Below are 24,473 nucleotides of genomic sequence, written 5' to 3'. Positions count from 1 at the left end.
AAGGGCAGAAAAGGCAAGAGCTGTAGTTTAAGATAGAAATATCTCCCCTTAGTCTCAGGCACTTGAACATTAAGCATAGAGTTGGTGCTGCTATTTGGGGAGATTTAGCTAGTATCAATTATTGTTATTTTCTCTGTACAAAATTGTGCTTAGCCATTTTCACATCTGCATTAATGAAGATGAATAATTCTAACACTTTCCTTAAGAATCTATAGTAAAATCAGAGTAGTAAGCATGCTCAGTAGAAAGTCACAGTGAATTTTAACTTCCTCCAGCTATGAGCAGTGAGACACTGACAGGTCTTTTTGTTTCACCACCTTTAGAAAAAGAATAATGGGCTTTCATGGTTGAGGAAAGATGTGTGACTGATATGTATACTTTATTTCCTTTGTTTTATATTGGCTGAGAGAACCTATAAAGCATACCTTATTGAACAAGATATGTAAGATTGTTTAACACAGAAAATAAATATTTTAATGAATGCATCATCATTGTGGTGCTTAAGCATATTTCTATCATTGAGACAATGTTGCAGAATTGTCAGTTTGAGGCTTACCTATGTTATATAATATGACCTTTTTAAAAATAAAAATATTTCATAGAGTATACAAATATTCATATGATATATAAGTCAAATATGATTACCAAGCTACAACCTTGTATTTTATGATTGAGGAGTGTTCTTGGATCTAAAAAATAATCTATTAATTTTGGAGACTCACATGTTTGTTTACTTTTATTATCAGTACGTGGATTAAAATCTTTACTGTTTACCAGAAATTAAATGGGCACCCTGTGAAGATGAAGGGTAAAAGCATCTTATTTTTATCTCTATCAAATGGTCAAAGTTTACTTGAGAGAGTGACATCAACAATTTCCTAATTGATTAGTTAATGTTGCTCAAAGAGGAGCATGCTGCTTCAGTGGTATAAAAGCTCTGTGCTGCCTGAACACAACTGTATCTGTTAGAAGAGACTCCATGGATCTGGTCACATTCCTGGTGCTTACTCTCTCCTCTCTCATTCTCTTCTCTCTATGGAGAAAGAGCTCTGGGATAGGGAAGCTCCCTTCTGGCCCCACTCCTCTCCCAATTATTGGTAATTTCCTCCAGATAGATCTGAAGAACATCAGCCAGTCCTTAACCAATGTAAGTATTCTATGTGCTTTTCTAATACCTTCATAGCAAAGATAAAATGGGAGTTGCTTTAAATGAAAATGTAGTACTGGAATCATTAAAGTTACAGATAACCATAAGGATATACCTCTTGCCAAGTTGCATATCTTATGCCCTTTACAGCTGGGGTTTGTCATGAATTGAGTAACAAGCAAGATTTCATGTTGTAGAAATTTATGTTATTCCATTTATTGCATTAATTAATTTAGTAACTCACATCCTGACTGAAGCTTCTTATTAGCTCTTCCTAATATTTGGCTGTGAACTTCCATCTGTTTCCACAAGCAGCTTATTAAATCCCATCAGATGACAGTTATGCTAGTCTCCTATCTGTTAGTATAGCGGAAGATCAAAAATAGTGTCAGGGATGGGCTCTCCTTCGAGGTATGAGCTCAAGTTGGGCCAGTTATTATTTGGTCATTCTCTGAAATTTTGTTCGAACTTTACACATGCACACCTTGTAGGCATGATAAACTGTGATTTGAAGATGTCTCTGCTCCTCCACTGGAAGTCTTGCCTGGTCTTAACAAGAGGCCATTTCAGGTTCTATATCCCTTAATGTGGGCAATTTGGGCTGTGATCACCCTCACAGATTCCTGTGAGTTTCTATTTAATAGGTTTCTAGCAATTCTCAGAATGATTTCTTCAATTTTTTTTTTAGAAATTCAAATGAAAGCATCTGAGTTATAAAGTGTAATTAACACAGTAAAGAAAGTGAAAAATTAATACCATAAATTTCTGCAACTAATATAGAAAACCTTACTGATAATGGTGCTGTTGATGTGAGAACCCTGATCATTTGCCACATGGATGAACTTCCACCCTCTGTTACCAGGTTTAGGTGGAGCCTAGCCTCCAAGCACCACAGTTGCAGCATTGTCTATCTATAGTTGCCTTTTGTTGTAGTCGTTTATTACATCAACAGAAAAGTATAGTCTTGGTCAAGATTGTTTTAGCTAACTAGCTTGTTTTAATATCCATACAGTTATTAAGATTATTTTTTTTCCATTTAAAGTAGCATCAGGATTTAAAAAAAAATATTGGTTATTTTGTATATTTACATTTCAAATATTATCTCCCTCTCTGGTTTACCCTGCAATTTCTCAACATTCCAACACTCTACCCCTTGCTTACATGAGTGTGCTATCCTAACCATCCCAATCCCTCCTACCCATAACCCTAGCATTCCTCTATACTGGGTCATCAAGCCTTCACAGGACCCTTACCCACTGATGCCAGACAAGTTCATCCTCTGTTTAACATGCAGCTGGAGCCATGGTTCTGTTTGTTTGTATTCTTTGGTTGGTTGTTTAATCTCTAGGAGCTCTGAGGGGTGTCTGATTGGTTGATATTGTTGTTCTTCATATGGGAATACAAACTCTTTCATCTCCTTCAGTCCTTACCCTAACTCCTTCATTGGTGTCCTATGCTCGGTATAATGGTTCACTGAAAGCATTCACAACTATATTGTTCAGGCTCTGGCAGAGCCTCTCATCAGACATTCATATTAAGCTCCCATCAGCATGCACTTCTTACCATCAGTAAGTGCCTGGGTTTGGAGTCTGTATATGGGATGGATTCCAAGGTGGGACAGTCTCTCCACAGCCTTTGCTCAATCTCTGCTCCACTCTTTGTCCCTGTACTTTCTTTAAGAAGGAGCTATTATAGGCTAAAATTTTAAGAAGCGTGGGTGGCAACATCCCTCATCTGGGAACCTTGCCTAACCTCTAGATATGGTCTCTACAGATTCTCTCTCCCCTCTGTTGGGTATTTCAGCTAATATTGTCCTCACTAGTTCTGGGACCCCCTTGATGTTTTGGTATCTGTGACTTTCTGGTGGCTATTCCCTGTTCCCCATTCCTCATTTATTGCTACACACCTCTGTTCAAATTTATGTCTGTCTGTACTTCTGTCCTATCTCTTCCCACACCTAATCCTACCCCTAAATTTTTTTCTTGCCCTCCTCTCTTCTCCCTAAGTCCCCCCAACCCCCAACCTTCTTTTGTTCCTTCTTCTAGGTAGGACATATACACCCACATTATGTTTTTTTTTTTTATTTATTGACCTTCATATGGTTTGTAAGTTATCTCATAAGTATTATGAGATTTTTTCTAATATCCACTTACCAGTGAATACATCCTATGTGTTCTAATATGTAAAATATTCAATGAACTCAAAAAGTTAGACTCTAGAGAACCAAATAAACTTACTAAAAATAGGGTACAGAGCTAAACATGAAATTCTCAATGGAGGATTCTGTTATGGCTGAGAAACACTTAAAATATGTTCAGCTTCATTAGCCATTGGGGAAATGCACATCAATCAGACCCTGAGATGCTACCTCACACCAGTCAGAATGGTTAAGGTCAAAAAGTCAGGTGGTAACAGATGCTGGCAAGGATGCTGATAAAGAGAACACTCCACCATTGCTGGTGTGATTGCAAGCTGGTACATCCACTCTGAATATCAGTCTGGTGATTCATCATAAAATTGGGCATAGGTCTACCTAAGGACCCAGTTATACCAGTCCTGGTAATATACCAAAAGATGCTCCAACATTTAACAATGACAGATTCTCTACTATGTTCATAGCAGCCTTAGTTATAATAGCCAGAAGCTGGAAATAACCCAGATGTTTCTCAGCAGAGGGATGGAGACAGAAAATGTGGTATATTTACACAATGAAAAACTACTCAGCTTTTAAAAACAATGACTTCATGAAATACCTAGGAAATGGATGGAACTATAAAATATAATCCTGATTGAGGTAGCCAAGTCACAATGGAACACACATAGCATTGAGATTTTTCTTTTAACAACTTTTATTGATATTTTCATAGTTACATTTCAAACACTATCTGTTTTTCCAGTTTTCCATTGAGTTCTTTCTATCTTTACTCTGACTCCTCCATTGGGGACCCCATTCTCAGTCTAACAGTTGGTTAATAGCATCCAGCTCTGTATTTCTCAGGCTCTAGCATTGAGATTTTAAACTGAAGTTGCTTTGGATATCTAGATTGTTTTTGGTAGAATGCCTAATTTTTTAATATGAATTTTTCTGACCTGTGATCATGGATTGCTCTAGTTCTGAACATATACTCACATATTTGTAATGACTGTAATAGTAAAACACCTTTAGTAGCATGTAAATCAGAACTGGCAATCACCACGGTTGCATGTGACCATAATAGTCAAAAATGCTCTGGCCCTTAATTATATGTCTGGGAATTAATTAGAAGAATGATGCCATGATAAGAGACAGGTTTGTTGAAAAATTCTGGCAGAAATGAATTTCAATGTCAATCAAGAAAACTCATCTGCTACCATTACATCCTGGAGACTGTAGATGACCTGAATTTGATCCCTGGTAACCCAATTTAGAAGGTGACTCACTCTTGAAAGTTGTCCACTGACCCTCACACACATTCTGTGACATGCAGATTTGTGTGTTCATGCATGCACTTGGGTGTGCAAACACACACACAGAAATACACGTATGTGTGTGCATATTTATATTACATATAATAAATATTTTAATATAAAATGATTTTAACATAAGATTGGGTTTGATAGCAATATGATTTTCTTTTTCTTATACATTAATAAATGGCATGTTTCTGACTTAGTATAAACAAAACACATGTTGTACTAAATAGATTTAGCATTCTGTGAACATCTCTTCCTGGGGACTGTGGAAGAAATAATTTTAAGTGTAGTGTTTTTCTGTTAAACCTGCTGTCAAAATAGAAGTAACTGCATTATATACTTTCTAATATGTGTGCAGGTGTGTACACACAGACACACACAGAGACACACACACACACAAACACACACACACACACACACACACACACACACACACACACACACACACACACACAGACACACACACTTACCAAACTGAAGGGGCCAAACACCTCCAGCACCATCTCTCTGTCCATAATGTTATACTTGGTTGAGAAGTACAGCTTCTTAGGAGACATAATTGTAACTGGTGAGGCTCTGATTTTAGCTGCATCTCTTGGTGAATGTTCAGAAGGATAATTTTTTCCAACTTAATTTTTTTCTCTTCAAATTAAACTGGTATTCTCTCTGCTTCTTTTAATTTATAGAATTTCTTCCCTTATGTTGGGAAAATTTTGTTTTATGATTTCATTGAAAATATTTTATGGGACTTGGAACTGACAATTTAACTCTGTCTTGCTCTCCGGGGCTAGAAGCTGATAGCTTCTGGCAATTCATTCTTGCTGATAGCAGCAGGAGATAAAGAGACTTAAGCTACATGGACTTTTTACACATTTTTTCTGTTTGCAATAACGTTTATTTATTTATATTTACTTATGGTCTCTTTGTGAAGCAGGCTTTCACAGAGCCTAGTTAGGCATATTTTTATCATTTTAATTTTTTTTCTCTTTCAACTTTATTTTAAAAAGAGAGATACATGTACAGATTTTAAAAGGCACTTCGGAATAACACTATATGAATATATTTTTTCAGTACTTAATTCTTTTAAAAGTTTGATAGTATGCAATGAAATCTACTAGTTATCATAAGCACAAAGTACAAGTAGAACAGAACGTAACATGGAAACAGTTTTCTTGGTGTGTATAGATTAAACATAATAATTTTTAAATATGAAAAAATGCCACAAGGCTATATATTTTTAGCTCTTGGATTATTAATGATTTAAGGTCCAGGAGTACCATATTCCAAGAGGGTACTATGCACTTATTTTTTTCCTCCGAAGGATTGAGGCTTTCAGTTATTGGCCTTTGTTTTTTTAGAGCTTCATATGGCCAGTGAGTTATTTATAAGGTATTCAGAGCTTTTTAGGGCTACTATCCAATTATCAGTGACTGCATATTATATCTGTTCTTTTGGGACTGGGGCTCTTTTCACTTTATATAAGTGCATTTCTTTGGTCATGTGAGAGGCTAGGAATTCATTAGTTATTGGCTGGTTTTCAGTAGATGTAGGTAGCCTATGATTGATGGGAGCATTTCTGCTCAAGTTAGGAACTTGGACAAAGTGAGGTGATTGAGCAGGGTGATTGTAGTTTGAGTGGGAAAGCACTAAGAATGTTACAACAAATGTTACCAGGGGGAGCAGTGGTGGTTCTTGTCCTCCTGAATGTCTTGTTATAAAAATTCATTGTAATCTTTGTGTAACAACTGCCTAAACTCTGAACCATTTGTGGTTCACTGCAGGCATTACCTATAATTTCTGTAATGTTATATAAATAGGCTTTAGAACTATTTGAACATATTTGCCTAAATAAAAACATTAAAATACAGAGATACTATCAGTGTTAATGGGGTTTATACTATGTAGATTAAGGTTATATATGTTTGCTAGTATTTGTATTTTCTTTTCTGTTTACAGTTCTCAAAAGCCTATGGCCCCGTATTCACTCTGTATTTGGGCTCACAACCCACTGTTGTATTGCATGGGTATGAAGCAGTAAAGGAAGCTCTGATTGATCATGGTGAGGAGTTTGCTGGTCGGGGAAGCTTTCCAGTAGCTGACAAAATTATTAAAGGGTTTGGTAAGTAAATACATGTATTCAGGTGTGTGTTGCATAGTGTTTACAGTAATATAAGATTGAAAAAAACAGGTAGGCTTTGTTATTAGGTAAAATGGGACCTCTCTATGGTGTTATTTTTCACTTGTTCCTAACACCTATGTCTAGTATCTTCTCCATTCTTTAGGCATTGTTTTTAGCAATGGAAGCAGATGGAAAGAATTACGGCGCTTCTCACTTGCAACTCTGAGGAATTTGGGCATGGGGAAAAGAAATATTGAGGACCGTGTTCAAGAGGAAGCACAATGCCTTGTGGAGGAACTGAGGAAAACCAAAGGTAAATACAAGTCATACATTTGCATCTTAATTTAGATGTACATGCTGAAGTCATGGTGAGAATGTTCTATCTAAAATATTTTTATTATTTTTAACCAAAATTAGTAATATAGGTTTCATGTTAACTTTTTGCTGTGAGTTGTGAAATAATGCATTCTCATTAGCACAAATGTAGTATCTTCTTGTGGATCAATTCACCAGAGAATACCTGCTACTGATAAAGATGACTGAGAATATTTGTTTCCATTTTATTGAACTACATATGTTTTCCTACATTTATGGAGCACTATAGTTTTCTGCATTTATATTTATATTTCTGGGTATAAATGAGGTAGTTCATGGTTACCATTTTATAACAGAGGATATGGAATATTCATTATTTTGTCTGTTATAGCATGATATAAAATGCACAGCTATTTATTTGAAAATTATTACAGCTTAGGAAATCTTGTATATGTGTTAATTGTGATCTCCCCTACTCTCCTATATATCCAACTTTATGTCCATCAAATCCAGTTTTTGCTAACATAAATGCTATATTAGCCAAATTTTTATTAGTGCTTTTAGAATTTTGTACTTGCTTTAAACATATTTTTAACTGAAATAGAATTATATACTTCATTCCTTTTTTCCTGCATTTCTTTCCAGATATTTTCCTTTGTCCCAATCTCATGCCTCTCCCATCCTACAGTTGACAGCCTCTTTTTCTTAATTTTTGTGTACATGTATTTTTATGCTCACATACACAGACTCTTGAGTATCTACTTTGTTGGATTTATTATACATGATTTTATGGCAGATTATCTCTGCCGAGGGTCAATGTTGGAAGAAGGACCAATGGCTTTGGAACTTGGAGCACAGCCCACCAGTTACCATAGCTATATAGGTGGGCCTCATCTGCAGTAAATATTAAAAGGAATTAGCTTAACCTTTTATCCACTCTGTGAATGCCACTAGAGAATGGAGCCAGGTGCATGGACTAGGTCACAGGGTCTGCAGGCCAAACTCTCTATCCTATTCCCTTCCCAGGTGGTTCACTTTGCCCACCCAGTTGCTGCTGTCGTGGGTGAATACAAATGCCCTGCACCTGCTTTTTTTTTCCCCCACTGCCTGACACACACATGACTTCAAAACTGGTAGCTTTTCAAGCAGGTTTATTTGTTAAATTCTCAATCCCCAAACCCTTTATACAATAAGATTACATTCAGTGGACAAAGATACAAGATGCCCTCCTATATGAGAAAAAATGACCTACAGAGACCCTTAAAATATGGATATTTACCTACCGCCCATTACGACTACTTGGATATAAATCCTCTATTATGATTAACCCCTCAAACTCCTGTCTCCACTTCCAGTTCTTGACTTTTCCCTGCCATCTCATTCATGTCCAATCATGTATGGCATTAACATAAATCTACAGGCCTCTGTGTGACATAGCCCTGAGGACTATGTGACCTGAGGACTTTATGCTCTTATGTGGTTGTTCTCTGCCTGCTGCATTTTTAATCTAAGAGTTACATGAAAACGTTATGGGGTTACCAGTCCTTCAATGTGGGGTCTTGGTAGCAATCAAAATAATAGGGCTTGATGCCTTTTGGGAATTGCTGCTGGAGAAGAATATGACACTATCACCACCTTATAAAAGAACTTAGAGATTTAGATTGCCAACAATAACTACCACCCTTAGAAAATGTTGGGAAAAATAAAGTTGTTAGTTAAGCTAGGTTGAGTTCTTTTATTCTGATATCATAAAATCATAGGAAAAAATATAAAGTTCAGAAAGATATTGTCTTCCTTAAGCTAGGGAACTTTTATGTTCAGGAAACAGGAACAGTGGCAGTACTCTCTGTTGTGACTTGCACTGAGGCTACACTGTTGATAATTGATACTTTATACCCATTTTCCCTCAGCTTCCTGTGATGATTTATTAAGAATTTTTGACACATAGATGTGCACTTTGTGGAATCAAGATAGATATGACTGAATTTTATATAAAAGTTTAGATTTGCGATTAGGAATTTTACAATATTACTTTTACAGATAAATAATATTATAATGACTTCTTTCTTTGTAACAGCAAATTGCTGCCTGCCAGTAAAAGAAACAGCCTTAGAAAACTCTCTTGCTTTTTCCCACTTTGTTAATATATAGAAGATTCATGCTGATGAATGTATGTGGGCTTTTTATCATAATTGGTTTTCTTTATCAGTACTATGTAATGTTCTTTTATTGTAAAGGTGTGGGTAAGCATTCTGTTTCCTCATAATCATTCATTAGAAGAAAACTAATATGTCATCACATTATAATTATATACTGTTGAAAGATTATGCTGGGATATATTATCTGTGGAAGTAATATGTATATAATAAAAAAAGAATAAAGTATAATAGAGTGTGGCTGGAACATTATTTGTGCCATACATCAAGTATGTGTATGTGTGAATGGTTTTGCTGGGACATTGTCTTACTCATCCATAACTCTAAGTGTGTGTGTGTGTGTGTGTGTGTGTGTGTGTGTGTGTGTGTGGTGCATATTTATTTATATATGTATGTGTGGAATACTTGATGCCTGCTTGCTGAAGCTTTGCTCTTACCATTCTATGAGGGATTATGTATGTGTGCTTCTTATATCTGTATGCATGTGTGTATAGGTATATATGCATGCATATTTGTGTTTATGAGGTTGGTGAATTCTGGCTTTTGTTTCTTCCATTTAGAGAGAGAGGGAGTGAACATTCTCTCTTTTTTTCTCTTTCTTTCTGTCACCAAAGAGTTAAGAGTTCATAGTTTTTGTTTGTTTGTTTTTTTTTTTTTTGTTTGATATTTTGCTAGCCACACAGAGTGCCAGTCCCAGTAATTAAGCTACCTTCTTTTTCTCAGAAATATCTGCTGAGTAACTTTTCTAATCTGCCTTTGCATTGCCCTAGTAGGTATCTGGAAACATTCTGGTCAGACACTTTAAGCACTGATTTGTAATGGTTGTATGTCTCAGTTTACCCACTATGTGGATGTCAAATCCAGGAATTGGCAATTAACCATGTATAAAACAAATAAATGAACTTTTCACTTGCAAAGTATAAATATTCCCAATGTCATATGTAGCTCCCTGTGTATGGTAGCCTCTGAATATTTTATCTTCTCACATTAGCATATCTAATGATTCAGTCATTTTCCCAATCATGTTTGTAGCCATTTATGGGAAAGGATTTTTCACTATATGTTTCTGGATATTCTTATTTTAACAGGTTTTTTTGGCCTCTGCTTCTGCATGTTTCCTGAGATATGCATGCAGTTGTGATTTATATGAGTTTGTTGAGGCTAGTATCCCCAAAATCTGTTGCTATAAACATTGTGGCTTTTTGTGATGGATTCCCATTTGCTGTAAGAAGATACATATTTAATAAGGGGTGGCAGCTATACTTACTTTTAGGGGAAATTGATCATGCCCCTTCCAGAAACTAATAATTACAAATAATTCCTTCACTACCAAGTTAGATTATTTTTTGACTTTGGTTTGCACAGTTCTTGCTTATCCTGTCCATTTTGCTGTGAGTTTATATGAGTAGCTGTCCTGCTGTACCCAGAACACATTGTTTTCTTGTAGTCATTTATTACTTTTCTCTTCCCTCAATCTCAATGGTCCCTGAGTCTTTCAAGGAAGGAGATATTACAAAATTTAGATTCAGGTCTAACCATTTTGAAGTCTCTTATTCTCTGCAGTTTATCCTCAGTATTGTATTAATGTTGCTCATCATCTACTGTAAGCAGAACATTATCTAATAGTGGGTAAGAAATATCCTGTATGTGTGGCTTTCTTCTGAAATATGGTTGACATATTATAGGCTATACTCTTAATGGAAACCAAATAATTCTGCCTTAAGAACAAAGAAGTGCCAGTATGCTGTTGACACTGTAGCCATCTCCCCTCTCCATACTGGAATTAGGTCTGGCTTTACCTTGGTTTGGTCTTATGAATGTTGTCACAGCCCTGGTAAATTTCACAATCTTTCTGTGTAATAAGGCACAATTTTCATCACGTTTTTCCCCTCATATGTAAACTTACATGCAGTGTTTCCCTTTCCTCTTTCCTTGGATCAATAGTTATGTTTTTGGTTTACTGATTGTAGATACAGGACTTCCAGATATACACTTTTCTATTTCCTTCTGAGTATCATATAGCACATAGGCAATCAATAAGATATAATTCTGCCCTGAATTTCTTAAATTTTATGATTATAATTTATGTTTTGTTTTCTTTCAATATAAAACTAAGTTAAAACTGTTGAAGTGGTTTAATAGATATGCTCCCCATGAAGTTTAAATCTGTAAGATTATACACATCAATGTGATGCCTAATTTTGAGCATTATAACAGCATAGAAATTTGATAACAATGATTTTGTGAAATGTTTACAAATCTATAAATCTTGGTTTTTCTCAGAAAATCACCTCAAGGTTACGATCAAAATGATATATCAATTTTATACATAGCAAATGCTGGGCTGTTAGAAACATTGTATAGAAGATATAGTTTTACACTCCAAAAGAATTTTTACCTGTTAACAGAAGTCTTGTGTGTCTTTTTTTTATTTAATTGTATTTTTCTAATTGTTTTCTAAATCTTCAGGCTCACCCTGTGACCCCACCTTCATCCTGAGCTGTGCTCCATGCAATGTCATCTGCTCCATTATTTTCCAGAATCGTTTTGATTATAAGGATAAAGACTTTCTCACCTTGATGGAAAAAATAAATGAGAATGTCAAGATTCTGAGCTCCCCATGGTTACAGGTGAAGTCCGGATGTTTTCCATTTGTGAGAACACATATGGTGCTTTGTGGTCACAGATTAAATTTAATATGAACCAAACAGTGAGGTTAAAAAAGATACCTTAGTTCTGACCAATATATAATGGAAAGAGTATCTAGAAGGGAGGCTGAAGCCCACTGTTAGGACAATAGCTAAACAGAAGTACAAAGGCTAGGTTGGCTCAATCCTTCTAGCTCCCTATTTGTTGACCTTCCTAATGATGTACACATAATTGTTGATATAATGTACAGTATTCGCATTTAGATGTATGACCAATTACTCACAAGACATTCTTCTATGCAATATTCTTGTTCTCTTTGAACTACTAAGCAATTTTCAACATATTTCTTGGCAGGGATATGTTAGTTTGGAAGGAATATTCTCATAGTCTAAAAAATATTAGTGGTAATGAAATCTCTATTGAAATCCTGAATATTTTCAGTGATTTGATATTTGAGTCACAATCCTAGTAATGAGGTGACAAGTAGAAATGAGAATATGGTGTCTGGAGCACAGATATTCTTACATGGTTGACCTAAGCTAAATTGGCATCTCCTAAACTTTGCTTAATAACTGTGTATTCACTGAGAAACCTGTAAGGGGTAAGACATGACTTACATATGTATTCAAAGCTCTTAGAAACCCCACTGACTTCTAAGTATTCACTCTATTCTGAGGCTAATTTTCTAAAGTTAAATGTACCTTCTGGCTGCAGATCAAGTCACTCAACACTTCTCTTCTGCTATCACCAGAAAACTGTAAATGATAATAATTTACATCATATCATACTTGCAATAATTAATGTGTGAAACATGTGATGTTAAATCAATTAGTGAGGAATTTTTCAACGAATATTTTCTACCATCACAGAGCATTACATTACTCCATGCATGAAATGAAATAGTTTTTCATATTAGATACCATTTTTATTAATATCTGAATGTGTAAATCCTAGTTATGCATTGCATAAATGTTAGATATGTGATTTCTTCACATCTGTCCATGTAAAATGTTTTTTGGCAGATGTACAATGAGTATTAATATCTATATATGTAGTAACATAGCACAGAGTTACTTTTTCCTTATCCTAGCTAGTTCACCAATAATGACTCAGAGAGACCAAGATAATTTGCAAGTTATACCACAATATCTAAGCATTATTTTCTTTTCTCATTCTCTAATCTAATCTGGTTGCCTACCAGGAAAATCCCCAAACATTTGCATTTTTGGGTTGCACTTGGTCTCGGGACTTCAGATTTATAATGCTTTCAGGTCTCACTTGGTCCCTTCTTCATGCTGAATCCTCTCTATCTTTTTCTTCATTATCCTCTGACTGGGGAAGTCCTGTTGTATACTTTCTATTGCATAGTTATTTGCTTTTCTGCTTTCATGGACACGTCAGAGAATAAATGTAAAACCTTGTTTACACAAAACTCATACAAGAGATTCTTAACATATGTGTTGCAATGCTGTGTCGCAATGAAATTGAGAGTCGAATAGAAAAATCAGCTTTTGAATGAAACAAAAATACATTTTACAGCATACAGAATATATTATCCCTACAGACAGAAAATGGAGAGATACATCAGTGGTTAATTGTATGTGTTATATTCCAAAGAACATGTGTCCAATCTTTGCACCCATATTTGTTGGCTAACAATTTCTAGCTTCAGAGGATCTGACATGTCTGTCCTTCAAAGTCAAGCCATACATATATAACATGCATGCATGGCTATGTATACAAACAGAGAGATACACCAAAACAGACAATGTCACACAGAGACAGACACACACATTCACACACACACACACACACACACACACACACACACACGTACACAACTAAAATTAAAGCAACATGTCTTAACAAAATAATTTCTTGGTCTGATTATAGGTCTGCAACCATTTCCCTTCACTCATTGACTATTGTCCTGGAAGTCATCAAAAGATAGCAAAAAATATTAATTATATAAAAAGTTTCCTGATGGAGAAAATAAAAGAACACCAGGAATCATTGGATGTTACAAATCCTCGGGACTATATTGATTATTACCTGATTAAACAAAAGCAGGTAAAATTTCTTTTTATTTTTTATTTTTTATTTTTATTTTTTTTAAAGCTTAAATGGATGCTCTTATTGTTGGATTGAAAAAGACAGTTTCCTCCAACTTTGTACAATCTAACAAAGTTTAACATTATTGTAAATCATGTTTATAAACGTAGTCAGTATATCTCTCATCCTCAATAAGAATGGCGAAATGTTAAAAAATAAAATAAAAGAAAAAGAGATGCACTTCAAAGAAACTCCTCTTTCAGACAATGTTCACTCAGAATCTGCCTGCTGGCTTCTTCCCATGCTTCTTCTCTCTGTAGACTTGGCTAAAATAACATCTCGCAAAAACCACACAATGGAGTGAACATAAGTTGCCTTGAAATTTTTCCATCTTTCTAACTTTCATCACAGTATTAAGTAGGCAAAGGGAAGAATAAATCCAAACAAAACCAAACAAGATAAAGAAAAATTTTTTTTTACTGGAATGTAACATATATGGTCACCAAGCTATATATAAATTTTTGGATTGATCTAGGGATTTTTCTTGTGGCCAAAATTTTATTTCCGTCAGCTCCAGCATCAGATTAATATCAATTAATATTAATTGATATTAATTAATTAATATCAATTAATATTAATTCTTTCCAGCTTCTGGCTATTATAAATAGAGCTGCTATGAACATTGTGGTGCTTGTATTTTTGTTGTATATTGGAGTGTCTCTGGGGTATATGCCCAGAAGAGGAATAGCTAGATCTTCAGGTAGTACTATGTCCAATTTTCTGAGGAATCACCAGACTGATTTCCAGAGTGTTTGTATCAGTTTACAACCCCACCAAGAGTGGAGAAGTGTTCCTCTTTCTCTGTAACCTAACCAGCATCTGCTGTCATCTGAGTTTTGGATCTTGGCCAATCTGACTGGTGTGAGGTGGAATCACAGGGTTGTTTTTATTTGCATTTCCCTAATGGCTAGGGAAGTCAAGGACTTCCTTAGATGTTTCTCAGCCATTTGATATTTTTCATGGGAATAGCCATGACCCAAGATATCCAGGACCAAATGCGGAGAACATTACATGGAGTACCCAACAAAGTGGAGACAGAAGGTGTAGAAACCATATCCAGTGTACAGGCACAGCCCTCAGTTGAGTGATGAAGATACCCAGCCATCTCAGTAATATTTACTCAAATTTCTCCTGTCAAAATGAAATGCCAAGACAAAGGGTGGAATTGAAACTGAAGGAATGGCCATCCAGAGACTGCCCCACCTAGGAATCTATCCCATCTGCAGACACCAAACCCAGGCTCAATTTTTGCTTATCTATCCTTTCCAATGTCTTTTCCAGGATTCTTTATTGTTTGGTGTGATTTTTTGGTTGACCTTTCAGTAGTACCTATCTAAAACTGAGATAAAACTTTACAGTGATGCGTCTCTTTGCTGTAACATGGGTTCTGCTTCCTGAACAATTTCTATGTAGAAACTTTCTAATCTTCTGGAATCTTGTGTTGTGGAGTTCATTGCTGATGTTTCTTAATATATGCGCCCTGCTCTGTGATCCTTTGAGTTGTCTCAACTTGGTTGTGCAAGACACAGTATTCAGAATAGTCTGTTTTAAAAGGCCAGCTTAGAGTCCTATTGCTGCTCTGCATTGTGGATGGCTCTGTAATGCAGGAGATCAGAACCCTGCTCATAGGCCTTTCAGTAAAAGGTGGTAAATGTTTCTCATTCAGGATTTTCTGTCTTGAAGGAGAAGGCAGTGACTTGTTAGGGTCTGTTTTTTTTTTTCTTCTTTTGGGGTCAGTGGACAAGGTTTTCAGAAGAACACCCATGCTTAACTCTGAGCTTTATTAGTTTTCATAGTATTAATAGCTTCTCTTTCTGTATGATATGAACAAATTCATGACCTCAACACAAAACATTCTCTGACTCACAATTTGGTGGTAACACATTATTAAAATACGCAGCATGTTTCAATTCCAATTTTGACCTATAATTCAATGTCTCTTTGCTGCTGGTTTTTTCATTATCATTCAGAAAGTTTAAAGCTAAGAGAGCGCATTTAGTCCACCCCTAGGGACCTTTATTCTTTATTTTTGTTTTATAAGCATTTATTCTAAGGTATAATCAGATCTTTTTATTAGTCCTTGTCCTGTAGGATTGTGGTGCATGTGTCCTTGTATGTTGGAGCATCTCTTAGGTATAAGCCCGGAAGTGAAATAAGTGGGTCGCCAGACAGGAGTATGTTCAATTTTCAGAGAAATGGCCAGACTGATTTCTAGACTGGTTGTACCAGCTTATAACCCCACCGTCAGTGGAGGAGTATTACACATTCTCTGCATCCTTGCTAGCTCTGCTGTCATCTGAGTTTTTTAGCCATTCTGACTGGTGTGATGTGAAATCACAGGGTTGTTTTGATTTGCTTTTCTCTGATAACTAGGGATGTCAAGCACTTTCTTAGATGCTTCTCAGCCATTCAATATTTTCCAACTGAGAATATTTGTTTTGCTTTGTGCCCCATTTTTTAATAAAATTGTTTGATTCTCTAGAGTCTAACTTCTTGAGTTCTTTGTATATATTGGATATTAGACCTCTATCAGATGTGGGAATTGTAAAGATCTATTCCCAATCTGTTGGCTGCCATTTTGTTTTCATGACATTAGCCTGACAGAAACTTTGCAATCTCATTAAGTCCCATTTCTAGATCCTTTGTTTGAGAGCACAAGTCTTTGGTGTTCTGTTCAGGAAAATTTCCGCTGTGCCTATGTGTTCTAAGGTTTTCCTTTCTTTTTTTTCTAATAGTTACAGTGTACCTGGGTAATGTGGAGATCTTTGATATACTTTCACTTGAGTTTTGTACAAGGAGATTAGAAAGGGTCTGTTCTCATTCTTCTGCATCCTGAGTGCCAGTTGAACAAATACCATTTGTTGAAGAAGCTGGCCTTTTTCCATTGATTGTTTACAGTTCCTTTGTCAAAAGTCAAGTGACCATATGTGTAAAAGATAATTTCTTGATATTCCATTCTGTTTAATTGATCTACCTGCCTATCTTTGTACAAATACTGCATGATTCTTAACAAAATTGCCCTGTAATAGAGCTTGAGGTCAGGGATGTTGGATTCCCACAGATGTTTTCTTGTTGTTGAGGATGGATTTTGATATTCCATGTTTTTTAGTATTCCAGATAAATTTTCAAATTGCTGTTTCCAGCTCTTTGAAGAATTGAGTTTGAATTTTGATGGGGATTGCATTGAATCTGTAGATTGCATTTGGTAAGATGGCCATTTTTACAATGTTTATCTTTCCCACCTATGAGCATGGGAGATTATTCCATCTTATTAGATCTTCTTCAATTTCCTTTTTCAGAGATTTGAAGTTCTCGTAATACAGGTCCTTCACTTGCTTAAGTAAAGTCTCAGCACTTATTTCATATGGTTTGTGACTATTGTGAAGGGCATCTTTTCCCCAACTCTTTTCTCTGCATGTTTGTCCTCTGAGTAGAGTAAGGATACTGATTTGTTTGAGTTAATTTTGTATCCAGGCACTATAGTAAAGATGTTATCAGCTGTAAGAGTTCTCTGGTGAAATTTTTGCAGTAACTTAATTATAATATTAAATATCCTGCAAGTACTGATAGTTTTAATTCTTCTTTTCCAATTTGTTTTTCTTTAAAATTGAACAACTTTATTTTATAAAAAAAGATAAATGTATTTTTAAAATTTTAATTTAGATTTTTAGCATTTTTGCATAAAAGTATATCAATACATTTTTGTCAATACTTGATTTTTTAGAGTTTTGATAGTATGCATTAATCTTACTAGTTACAATGAGCATAAAGTACATGTGAAACAAGATGTAACCTGGAAATAGTCAAAATTTTCTTGGTGTGTAAAGATTAAGCATAATGATTTTTCATTTATTTGGCCTTTGTTTTTCTTAAACTTCAAATAGTCGGTGAGTTGTTTCTAGGGTGCTAAGAGATTTCTAGGGTTAGTATCCAATTAGCAGTGACTACATATTATGTCTGTTCTTATATGACTGGGTTAACTCACTAGAAAGTTATTCTGTAAATGCAACCATTTTTTTAAGAATTTCATGAAGTCATTGTTTCAGATATCTGAGTAACACTCCATTGTGAAAATATACAACAAATTTTCTATCCATTCATCTGGGTTCTTTCCAGCTTCTGGCTATTATAAATAGAGCTGCTATGAAAATTGTGGTGCATATATCTTTGTTGTATATTGGAGTGTCTCTGGGCTATATGCCCAAAAGTGGAATAGCTGGATATTCAGGTAGTACTATTTCCAAATTTCTGAGGAATCACCAGACTGATTTCCAGAGTGGTTGTATCAGTTTACAGCACCACCAAGAGTGGAGAAGTGTTCCTCTTTCTCTACAACCTTGCCAGCATCTGCTGTCATCTGAGTTTTAGATCTTGTCCAATCTGACTGGTGAGAGTTGGAATCTCAGTGTTGTTTTGATTTGCATTTCTCTGATGACTAAGGATGTTAAACACTTCCTTAGATATTTCTCAGCCATTCGATATTTCTCAATTGAGAATGTTTTGTTTAGCTCTGTAACCCATTTTTCAATAGGGTTGTTTGATTCTCTGGTGTCTAGCTTTTTGAGTTCTTTGAATACCTTGGATATTAGGCCTCTATCTGATGTGGAGTTGGTAATGATCTTTTCCCATTCTGTTTGCTGCCGTTTTGTTTTCTTGCCAATATCTTTAGCCTTACAGAAACTTTGCAATCTCATTAAGTCCCATATGTAGATATTTGACATTAGAGCAGAAGCCATTGGTGTTTTGTTCAGAAAATTTTCTCCTGTGCCTCGTTTCTCTGGTTTAATATGGAGATATTTGATCCACTTACACGTGAGCTTTGTACAAGGATATAAGGAAGGGTCTATTTTCATTCTTTTGCATGCTGAGTGCCAGTTAGACCAGGACCATTTGTTGAATAGGCTGTCCTTTTTCCATTGAATGTTTACAGCTCCTTTGTCAAAAATCAGGTGACCATAAATGTGAGGGCTCATTTTGGAACTTCTATTTTATTCCATTGATCCACCTGCCTATTTATTATGTACCAGTTCCATGCAGTTTTCAGCACAATAGCCTAAAACAAGATATTTCATATTGTTTGCGATTATTGTGAAGGGAATATATTCCCTAATTTCTTTCTCAGCTTGTTTGTTCTTTGAGTAGAAAAAGGCTACTGATTTGTTTGAGTTTGTTATATATCAAGCCAATTCACTGAAGTTGTTTATCTGCTTTTAAATGTTTCTGATGGAATTTTTGTGGTCATGTTAAGTATACAATTATGTCATATGAAAATAGTGATATTTTTACTTTTTACTTTTCAATTTGTATCCCTTTGATTTCTTTTTGCTGTCTCATTTCTCCTATCAGGATTTCCAGTACTATGGTGAATAGGTAGGGGGAGCCTGGGCAGCCTTGTCAAGTCCATGATTTTAATCGGATAACTTCAGGTTTCCTACAATTAACTTTGATGTTTGCTGTTGGTTTGCTGTATATTGCTTCTATTATCTATATTTACGAGGGTTGGATTACTGCTCTTTCTAAGACTTTTAAAATGATTGGGTGTTGAAATTTGTTAAATGTTTTCTCAGCATCTAGTGAGATGGTCATGCGTTTTTTTTTTTTTTTTAATTTGTTTATATGGTAGATTACGTTGATGGTTTTTTGTATATTGAACCATCCCTGCATCCCAGGGATGAAGCCTACTTGATCATGGTGAATGATTGTTTTGATGTGTTCTTGGTTTTAATTTGCAAGTATTTTGTTATATGTTTTGCATCAATGTTCATAAGGGAGATTGGTCTGAAGTTCTCTTTCCTTGTAAGGTCTTTGTACGGTTTATGAATGAGGGTTATTGTGGCCTCTAAAGCTGAGTTAAGTATTGTTCCATCTGACTTGATTTTGTGGAATAGAGAGTATTGGTATTAGGTAGTCAATAAATGTCAGATAAAATTCTCCACTGAACCCACGTGGCTGGACCTGGGCTTTTTTTGATTGGGAGGTTTTTGATGACTGCTTCAATTTCTTTAAGTAATATGGGATTATTTAGATGGTTTACCTGGTCCTGGTTTAACTTAATATCTGGTGTCTGTCTAGGAATTCATCCATTTCCTCCAGAGTTTCTAGCTTTGTTTCGTATAGACATTTGTAGTAGGATCTGATGATTTCTTGAATTTCCTCAGTTTCAGTTGTTATGTCTCCACTTTCCTTTCTGATTTTATTAATTTGTATCCTCTCTCTTTGAAATCTAGTTAGTCTGGGTAAGGGTGTATCAATCTTGTTAATTTTCTCAAAGAACCAGCTCTTATTTTTGTTGAATCTTTGAAATGTTCTTTTTGTTTGTATTTGGTCAATTTCTACTCTGAGTGTGATTAATTCTCGCTGTCTAACTCTCTTTAACATATCTGCTTCCTTTGGTTCTATTCCTTTCATCAGTGCTGTCACATTGCTAATAATGCTCTCTACAGTTTCTTTTTGGAAGCACTCAGAGCTATAACTTTTTTTCAGTACTGCTTTCATTGCATCCCATAGATTTGGGTATGTTGCATTTTTATTTTAATTAAATTCTAGAAAATTCTTTTTTTTAAACAACTTAATTTTACAAAACAAAGATAAATATACAGATTTTAAGCATTTTTTGCTTGAATTATACATTTTTGTCAGTATTTTTTTTCAGATTTTAAAATAATTTTTACATAAAACTATGTGAATATATTTCTTAATCAGTACTTCATTTTTTAAAGATTTGATAGTATACATTGAAAACTTAATAGTTACAATGAGCGTAAAGTACATGTAAAACAAAATGTAACATGGTAATAGTCAAAGTTTTCTTGTTGTGTAAATATTTTTTTGTTTTGTTTTGTTTTCTTTATTTCTTGGACTTCATACAGTGTGTGAGTTGTTTCTGGGGGAGTGCAAGCCTCTGGGGTTAGCATTCCACTATCAGTGACTGCATATTATGTCTGTTCTTTTGTGACTGGGTTATCTCACTCAGGATGATATTCGCTAGATGCAGCCATTTTCTTAAGAATTTGGTTAAGTCATTGTTTCTGGTGGCTGAGTAGTATTCCATTGTGTAAATGTACCACAATTTTTGTATCCATTCATCTTCTGAAGGACATCTGGGTTCTTTCGAGCTTCTGGCTATTATATATATAGCTGCTATGAACATTGTGGTGCATATATCTTTGTTGTGTATTAAAGTTTCTCTGGGATATATGCCCAGAAGTGGAATAGCTGGGTCTTCAGGTAGTACTATATCCAATTTTCTGAGGTATCGCCAGACTGATTTCCAGAGTGGTTGTATTAGTTTGCAACCCCACAAACAGTGGAGAAGTGTTGTTTTTTCTCCCCAGCCTCGCCAGCATCTGCTGTCATCTGAGTTTTGGATCTTGGCCAATCTGACTGGTGTGAGGTGAAATCTCAGGGTTGTTTTGATTTGCATTTCCCTGATGGCTAAGGATGTTGAGAACTTCCTCAGATGTTTCTCAGCCATTCGGTGTTCCTCAACTGAGAACGTTTTGATTAACTCTGTACCCCATTTTTAATAGGGTTATTTGATTCTCTGGTGTCTAGCTTTTTGACTTCTTTTTATACCTTGGATATTAGGCCTCTATCTGATGTGGAGTTGGTAAAGATCTTTTCCCATTCTGTTGGTTGCTGTTTTTTCTTTTTTCTTGACAATGTCCTTAGCCTAACAGAAACTTTGCAATCTCATTAATTCCTATTGTTAATATATGACCTTAGAGCTTAAGCCATTGGTGTTTTTTTCAGGAAATTTTCTCCTGTGCCTATGTGTTCTAAGGTTTTTGCTACTTTATCATCTAATACTTTCAGTGTATCTGGTTTTATGTGGAGATCTTTGATCCACTTACACTTGAGCTTTGTACAAGAAGATAAGGAAGGGTCTATTTTCATTCTTTTGCATGCTGAGTGCCAGTTGGACCAGCATGATTTGTTGAATAGGTGTCCTTTTTCCATTGAATGTTTACAGCTCCTTTGTCAAAAATCAGATGACCACATACATGAGGGCTCATTTCTGCATCTTTTATTCTATTCCATTGATCCACATGCCTATTTCTGTACCAGTACCATGCAGTTTTCAGCACAATTGCCTTGTAATATAGCTTGAGGTCAGGGATATTGATTCTCGCAGATGTTTTTTTTTTTTTTTTTTTTTTTTTTTTTTTCTTGAGGATAGATTTCACTATTCTAGGTCTTTTGTTATTCTATATGAAATTGCACATTGATCTTTCCAATTCCATGAAGAACTGGGTTGGAATTATGATGGGGATTGCATTGAATCTGTAGATTGCTTTTGGTAGAATGGCCATTTTTAAAATGTTTATCTTTCCAATCCATGAGCATAAGAGTCCATTCCTTTTCTGAGATCCTTCCAAATTTCTTTATTTAGAGGTTTGAAGTTCTTGTCATACAGGTCCTTCACTTGCTTAGTTAGAGTCACACCAACATATTTTAAAGTTTTTGTGACTATTGTAAAGGGTACCTTTTCCCTAATTTCTTTCTCCACATGTTTGTCCTTTGAGTATAGGAAGGATACTCTTTTGTTTGAGTTAATTTTGTCACTAGCCACTTTGCTGAACTTGTTTCTCACTTTTAGCAGTTCTCTGGTGGAATTTTTGGGGTCACTCAAGTACACTATCATGTCATCTTCAAAGAGTGATGCTTTATCTCTTCCTTTGGGATTTGTATCCCCTTGATCTCCTTTTGCTGTCTAATTGCTCCAGCCAGGATTTCCAGTACTATGTTGAATAGGTAGGCAGAGCGTGGGCAGCCTTGTCCAGTTTCTGATTTTAGAGGGATTGCTTCAAATTTCTCACCATTAAGTTTGATGTTGGCTGTTGGTTTGCTGTATATTGCTTTTATTATGTTTAAGTATCTACCTTGGATTCCTGTTCTTTCCAGGACTTTTAACATGAAGGGGTGTTGGATTTTGTTGAATGCTTTCTCAGTATGTAGTGAGATGACCATGTGATTCGATCTTTGAGTTTGTTTATATGGTGGATAATGTTGATGGATTTCCTTATATTAAACCATTTCTGCATCCCAGGGATGAAGCCTACTTTGTCATGTTGAATGATCTTTTTGATGTGTCCTTGGATTCGGTTTGCAAGAATTTTGTTGAGTATTTTTGCATCATTGTTCATAAGTGAGATTGGTCTGAAGTTCTCTTTTCTTTTAGGGTCATTGTGTGGTTTAGGTACAAGGGTTATTGTAGCCTCAAAAAATGAGTTAGGTAGTATTCCATCTGATTCTGTCTTTTGGAATAGTATAGAGAGTATTTTTGTTATATCCCCAATAAATGTCTGATAATATTCTGCACTGAACCCGTCTGGACCTGGGCTTTTTTTGGTTGGAAGGCTTTTGATGACTTCTTCTATTTCTTTTGGTGTTATAGGGTTATTTAGATGGTTTACTTGGTCCTATTTTAACTTTAGAATCTTGTATCTGTCTAGGAATTCGTCCATTTTCTCCAGATTTCCAATTTTGAGGAGTATAAGTTTTTTTTGTAGGATCTGATGATTTGTTGAATTTTCACAGTTTCAGTTGTTATGTCGCCACTTTCCTTTCTGATGTTGTTAATTTGTATACTCTCTTTTTGCCCTCTAGTTACTCTGGCTTGGGGTTTATCAATCCTGTTGATTTTCTCAACGAACCAACTCTTGGTTTTATTGATTTTTTTCAATGGTTCTTTTTATTCTATTTGGTCTATTTCTATCCTAATTTTGATTATTTTTTGCTGTCTACTCTTTTTGGGTATATCTGCTTCCTTTTGTTCTAGGGCTTTTAGCTGTGCTGTCAGGTTCCTGATGTAAGCTCTCTCCAGTTTCTTTTTGCAAGGACATAGGGATATGAGTTTTCCTCTCAGTACTGCTTTCATTGCATCCCATAAGTTTGGGTATGTTGTGTTCTCGATTTCGTTGAATTTTAGAAAATCCTTAATTTCTTTCTTTATTTCTCCTTTGTCCCTGCTATCATATAATAGAGCGTTGTTTAGTTTCCATGTGTATGTGGGCTTTTTTATTGTCTTTGTTGTTGTTAAAGACCAGTCATAGACCATGTTGATCTAAGAGGATGCATGGGAGTATTTCAATCTTTTTATATTGATTGAGGTCCGTTCTGTGTCCAATTATATGGTCAATTTTTGAGAAGGTGCCATGGCATGCTGAGAAGAAGGTGTATTCTTTTACTTTAGGATAGTATGTTCTGTAGATATCTATTAATTCTAGTTAGTTCAATGTCTCTGCTAGTTTTGCAGTGTCCTTGTTCAGTCTCTGTTTCCATGATCTGTCCATTGGTGAGAGTGGGGTATTAAAGTCTTCCACTATTATTGTGTGAAGTGAAATGTATTTTTTGAGCTTTAGTAGGGTTTCTTTTATGAATATGGGTGCTTTTTTTATTTGGAGCATATATGTTAAGGTTTGAAAGTTCCTCCTTACAGATTTCCCTGGTAATGTATAGAAAGTGTCCTTCTTATCTTTTTTGATATCTCTTGGTTAGAAATTTACTTTATTCAACATTA

General features: G+C 35.3%; 1 pseudogene across 1 annotated transcript in view; it reads left to right on the top strand.

Annotated features, from left to right (window-relative positions):
* The window catches only part of LOC308417021 (cytochrome P450 2C29-like), a 144,877-nt pseudogene that overhangs the window by 88,303 nt on the left and 32,101 nt on the right, over positions 1 to 24,473 (top strand). The window contains exons 10-12 of the transcript in view: positions 6,883 to 7,032; positions 11,660 to 11,820; positions 13,733 to 13,909. The product of the transcript in view is annotated as a cytochrome P450 2C29-like (transcript). The remainder of the gene's footprint in view (positions 1 to 6,882; positions 7,033 to 11,659; positions 11,821 to 13,732; positions 13,910 to 24,473) is intronic.

The sequence above is a fragment of the Micromys minutus genome (assembly GCF_963924665.1).
Source record: "Micromys minutus genome assembly, chromosome: 2".
In the NCBI taxonomy this organism is placed as follows: Eukaryota; Metazoa; Chordata; class Mammalia; order Rodentia; family Muridae; genus Micromys; species Micromys minutus.
Note: the sequence above shows the minus strand (reverse complement) of the source record. Positions and strands in the feature narration are given on the sequence as shown.